This window comes from Otolemur garnettii, unplaced genomic scaffold (genome assembly GCF_000181295.1).
Source record: "Otolemur garnettii isolate 467f Iridium unplaced genomic scaffold, OtoGar3 scaffold00063, whole genome shotgun sequence".
Taxonomy (NCBI): Eukaryota; Metazoa; Chordata; class Mammalia; order Primates; family Galagidae; genus Otolemur; species Otolemur garnettii.
In genome coordinates, this window is record NW_003852458.1 from 5,865,024 (window position 1) to 5,871,260 (window position 6,237).

Genomic DNA, 6,237 nt, shown 5'->3' on the forward strand with positions numbered 1-6,237 from the left:
CAGTGAAAATTATATTCTCCAGGGATTAGACATCGGTGGACACAGACATTGGGCGTGTTTGGCAGCTCATCCCAGAGATCTTCCTAGGGAAGAAAGAATGATTAGAAAAGAACCCCCAGTTTTCAGTTTTAAATTTTACGTAACAGAGAAGTTACCTGTTTCAGCTGTAAGGGAAGCCCACCCACTTATATTTTTTACCACTCTAAGAACATAAGAGCTTTTCTGTAAGTTCAAATGAGCTTATGTGAAGGTGGCTATTTTGGCACCTTCTTTCCTGACTAGCAGGTTATTTTCATTTGGATTTAGCTTGTTCTTGGATCTTATTCTATGTTTCAGCTATTTTGATCAAATAAATAGGACTCTGTATTTCAGAAGGAGCTGGTAGCATTCTCTGCTGTTATAACTGTGCTTGAGGAACTGCCAACCTTCAATTATTGTAATCATTATTGTTTGGTTAGAGGTCACAGTCTTTAAGTGCCCTTATCCATTGGTTGAATCATATTTTGGATGCCAAGAAAGAGTCTATTTGTATAAATAAATGATCTATATTTAAGTGATTCTAATGGTCTGCGGTGGGCAATATTGAGGTGGTAGAGATGGTAGCAGTGTTACTGGTATTAATGACGGTGGTGTTGAAGATGTTGATGGCAATGGTGGGGATGGTGGTGATGGAGGGGGTGACAGGAGTAGTAGTGATGGGGCTGGTCATGATAGTAGAGAGGATGGTGATGGTGGAGAAAGTGGTGATAGGGTAGGGAGACTATTTTGCCAGGCTCAGTTTTTGGAGGGGGTTACATGTAGGAGACACTAAAAGCCTACTATTAATGATGGTGGTGAAATTCTCACTAATTAAAATGAGGTCCATTGGCCACCACCCATGATTTGATTAGAAATGTAAAAGCTCAAGCTCCATCTCAGATCAACTAAATCAGATGATTTTTATGTCCATTAAAGTTCTAGAGAAATAGACACAAACACTGCCATCTTGGTGGCCTATATTCCTGTCTGGTATTCTTCCTGTGAGGGAATCTCAGCTCTTACCTGCATGTAAGATAAGGGAGGTTACTGTTTAGCTGACCGGTAGATGGCTATGTGGTCTGAACTTCAGGGTTTTGAGTCAGGTTTAAGTATGAATCCAAAAAAAGCTGGGTTATGCCCAGAAATTTAAAATTTCCCAACTAAATATGTATCTTCTCTGAAAATTGTCATAGGTCTGCTTAGCTTCATTTTTTTTTTTTTTTTGTTAAATCATAGCTGTGTACATGAATGCAAACATGGGGTACAATGTGCTAGTTTCATTTTTATAAAAAATCATAACCTTTTAACAGGAATAAGACATTTAGGTGCCACATTGTGATACTGATTATGTTATCTAATTAATAAATTTAGCATGAAGGTAATCCCGGGACTGAAGCCCAGTCCATCTGGGCTCCTTAGGGAAGTCTGTAGAGGACTTGCCTGTGCTAACTGACCTGATGGATACTGGCAGCTCAGAGCACAATCCCTAAACACACATACACGTGTGCACATGCACACACCCCCGGGGGTTGGGTGGTGAAAGAGAGAGAGAGAGATTCACCTGGAATAATTATATTAGCAGAAATTCCTACATAGCTGTTAGTGGTATGGGTATAAATTCTATGAGAGGAGACAAAGTAGATTTCCACATATACGTACTTATGGTTATGTGTTTCTAAGTAACAAGATACTGCCAACAGTTAGCGACTTAAAACAACAGCAATCATTTATTTTCACTCATAAATCTATCATTTGAGCTGAGCGTGGTGGGGAAAGCTTGTGTCTGCTTTACACAGCTTCAACGGGGTTGGCCCGACAGAGTGGAGAATAAGCTTCCTCCACGCTCATTCACATGGCTGGCAGGTTGGCGCTCAGCTGGGGCTGTCTACCAGGTCCTGGGTTTCTCTCCAAATGGGCCTTTTGGCTTTGGCTTCCTCACGGCATGGTATTTGTGTTCCAAGAACAAATGCTTCAAGAAACTTGGGCAGAAGTTATAAAGCTTCTTAGGCTGTAGCTTTTGATCCCAGATGTCACTTCTCTGTGATTATCATTATCATTATGATTTTTAGAGCCAGAGTCTCACTCTGTCACCTAGGCTGGAGTGCAGTGGCATGATCACAACTCATTATAACCTTGAATTCCTCTACTTCAGTTTCTCAAATTGCCAGGACTACAGGCATATGCCAACGTGCTTGGCTAATTCAAAATAATTGTCTGTGTGTGTGTGTGTATGTGGAGATGGGGGTCTCACTGAGATGCCCAGATTGGTCTTGAACTCCTGGCTTGAAGTAATCCTTCCACCTCAGCCTCCCAAAGTGCTGGGATTACAGGTGTGAGCCACCACATGCAGCTCTGATTATCAGTACTTTGGGTAGCTGTCCTTTTTATATGTACATCGCAGTATCTTTCATATTTGTTTGGCACTAGCTAAACAATCTTCTTCAACACTGATGCTATGTGAAAAGTTTTAACCTGGGCTTCACCAACTTGCTTACTGTAAAATAAAGGGGGAAAAGCACTGTGCCAGCAATGAATAAACAGGCTAAACTGCAGAGGACAGTTAAAATAGCACTGGACTGTAAGGAGTAAGTTAGTCTGAGGTCAGGTAGTCTCTGGCCCTCAGGTTGAGCTCACAAAGATCATGTCAAGCTGTACTTCTTGATCTCCCAAGGAAACTGTGCATGGAAAGAATGAGTGATGTTCCCACAGGGGAAATATTTCACAAATAGCACTTTCATCAGGGCCTTCCTCAGCATGAGAAGCTGTCATGGCTTCCTGCTCTCATGGCTGGCTGTTGGAGTTCCCCATAAATGGACCTGACAATAACAATCCCACCACGTTTCCCACAGTTTTCTCAACTTCTTGGTCTAAGGCAGCTCCATTCTCTTCAAGACCTTGACTTATCAAACTCCATCATGCTTCCTTATCTTTGCTTATGCTGTTTCCCCAGGCAGAAAAGCTCTCTCTGGCTTTTCCAGGTAATCAAATCATATTCCTTTGAGATTCACCTTCAGTGTTCCTCCTTTGAGCCTCTTTTGGCCAGTCCAGCATGGTTTTCTACTATACTCCAACACATGAGAATTCCAGCAACTTTTCATGCTCAGTCTAACCCAATATTCTTCCATGAATTAAGCTATTTCAGGGAGCAACTGGTAAATCTCACCACTGAGGGACAATTTGTGCTGTGAACTCTGAGAGTCCCATAAGCAATGTAAACAGTAGCTCAACTTTCCATTTCTCCCACATGGGGAGAGGTTCCCTTTTCTCCACCCCCCTCTTTTTCTCCACCTGCTCAGTACCAAGTTTTCCTTTTGGTCTTTGCTCTGTTAGTCCTGACCTAAACACTGTAACAACAAACACCATTCAAATGCAGTTACTTGATGACATGAAAGCCTTGTGATATGATCTTTTGCAGGGACGTGTGCTTTTTAACTAGTGACTGTACCCTTTTTTGAACTAAATTAAATCAGCACATATTTGTTCAGTACCTGTCAGGAGCAAGGCTGTGTGTGAGGCTGTAGACGTACCAAAGTGCATTAGACTTGACTTGCTCCCGAGGAACTTAAATTTTAGCTGAAGAGAGGAACCTAATACACATTTACAGCAGTAAAATACAAATGGAATACTATTGATTTTAAACACCAGGTGTGTTAGGAAGAAATAGGAAGAAGTATAACGTTAAGGAGCAGGTGACAGGTTATTCTTCTGCCACCAGGCTGGGCCATTCAAGGTAGTTAGTAAAGACCCTTCATGGTTCCACTTGGATAGTAGGACATGTGAGGACATGGGACATGTCATGGTGCTCCATTTTAGCTAAATTGCCAGGTTTTTCAGGTCTCCTTACTGTGGTAATGTACCTCCTCTTCAAATGGTGGGGCTAGTGTTTGTAGAATATAAACATTTTGATTTTCAGAGAATGGCGATCTGGATAGGAACCCCACCCAGAAACTGCCAGCAGGCGCACCTTCTCTTTGGCTCTAGAGTACAACAGAGCATATTGCGGTAGGTCAGGAGCTGGGGAAAGAAAAATAGTAAGATGGGGAATGGAAATAAGGGAAAACAGATTTACAAAAAAGGGAAGAGAGTTAATAAGTGGGGGAGGCATGTGGCACACATTTAAATGAGACAGCTTTACATCTTTTAAAACAAATGCTACCAACTCTTCATGTATATAGGGAGACCACACAGTGTTTGTTATGCGTAAAATTCAACTAAAATATATTTCTGGAGTTCCCCGTTTCCGCCTGTTCCCACACTCTCAAAGAAACAAAAGAGCAGGCAAATTGGAGGGGTTGGTAGGCAAAATGACTATGGAAGAATAATACCACTAACTTATCACAGAATTGGAACTGTGACATTGAATGCTAGGCCAGGCTTGCTGCCAAGTCCCCAGAAAGAGTCTGTTAGTGATTTGTAAATCTGTATTCCTATTGGTTACAGGAACTACTACATTTGAAACTGGGTAGAGGCCATATTAAAAGGACTTAGCCCATTCATTAACTGCTGATTCATTCATTCATTCATTCATTCATTTCTTCAGTTATAGTTCTTTCCTTGTGCTGGACTAGCACTCTGTACACATTTCTCAGATAGTGTTTATCACATTATATGTTAGCATCCCCAAGTCTAGTTTCTTTTCTTCTTGAGGGCACATAGTGAGACTTACCTTCTTGTTATTCCTTACCTCTTTTGTTGTTAGAGTAGTCATGCTACTGAGTTCTGTCAAAATGAACGCAAATGGATGTAGTGTATCCCATACATGCCTGGCCCATGAGAAAACCTCGCCCATAAAATCATATGTAGTCTTCTTCTGGATGGTCAGAATGAAGATGATGCCCAGAGAAATTTTGTAATTTTTCTTTTTTTAAAAAAAATGTCTTCATTTAGTTTTGGAATTAAAATTATCCTGGTCTCGGCTCGGCGCCTGTGGCTCAAGTGGCTAAGGCGCCAGCCATATACACCTAAGGGGGTGGGTTCAAATCCAGCCCCGGCCCGCCAAATAACAACAATGGCTGCAACCAAAAAATAGCCGGGTGTTGTGGTGGGTGCCTGTGGTCCTAGCTACTTGGGAGGCTGAGGCAGGAGACTTGTTTGAGCCCAGGAGTTGGAGGTTGCTGTGAGCTGTGATGCCACAGCACTCTACCCAAGAGGGATAGCTTGAAGCTCTGTCTCAAAAAATAAATAAATAAATAAATAAAGTTATCCTGGTCTCATAAAAGGACTTGGTAAGTGTTCCCTTCTTTATTTTCTAAAAGAGTTTATGTAAGACTAGAATTATTTCCTCCATAAATATTTGGTAGAATTCACCAGTGTAACCATATGGGCCTAGCATTTTTTTTTTTGTGGGAAGGTTTTAAATAATAAATTCAATTTACATAATAGCTATAGGGCTATTCAAACATTTTACTTCATTTTGTGTCTGTACAGGAAGTCCCCTAGTTAGAAACATTTGACCTACATACAAGTCACACTTATGAACAGCAGCTATTATAATAGTGCCTGAGTTACAAATGTCTGATTTATGACTCATACTTACAAACGGAAGCTATTTCAGGTAATAGGTAAATGTACCTGTTCTAACTTACATGCAAATTCTACTTAAGAATAAACCTAAAGAACCTATCTTGTTCATAACCTGAGGACTGCCTATATTCGTAAGATGTATTTTTTTGAGAATTTATTCTTGTCATCTAAGTGGTGGAATTCATTGACATAAAGTTTTTCATAATGTTTACTTATTATTATCCTTTTGATGTTTGTAGAATCTGTAATTATAACTCTTATTTCATTCCTGATATTGGTTATTTATGTTCTTTGTGGCTTTGGAAACCAAATGTTGAAAATATTGAAGCCACAAGATCAGAAACACCTGCCTCATATTGTTACATGCGCAAGAAATAAACATCTGTTATATTAAGTCACTGTGATTTGGGGGATTTTCATTGTTGTAGCAACCAGCATAACCTTCCCTAATGCAGATTGTCATTACTGGTTTATATTGCTCATTATACTGGGGGCTTCTGGAGGACAGGGGCCATGACAATACTGCTCTTGGTGTTTGTTTCAATGCTCAGCACACTACTTGTTGCATATTAGACTTTCAATAAATGTTTCTTGACTATAAATAAATCACTGAAATTGTTCCTTATGTATTTGGAGTCTAGAAGTCTTCTTTCCCTGAGATAAATGACTCAGCTCCAACCACATTGCTTTTTTTTT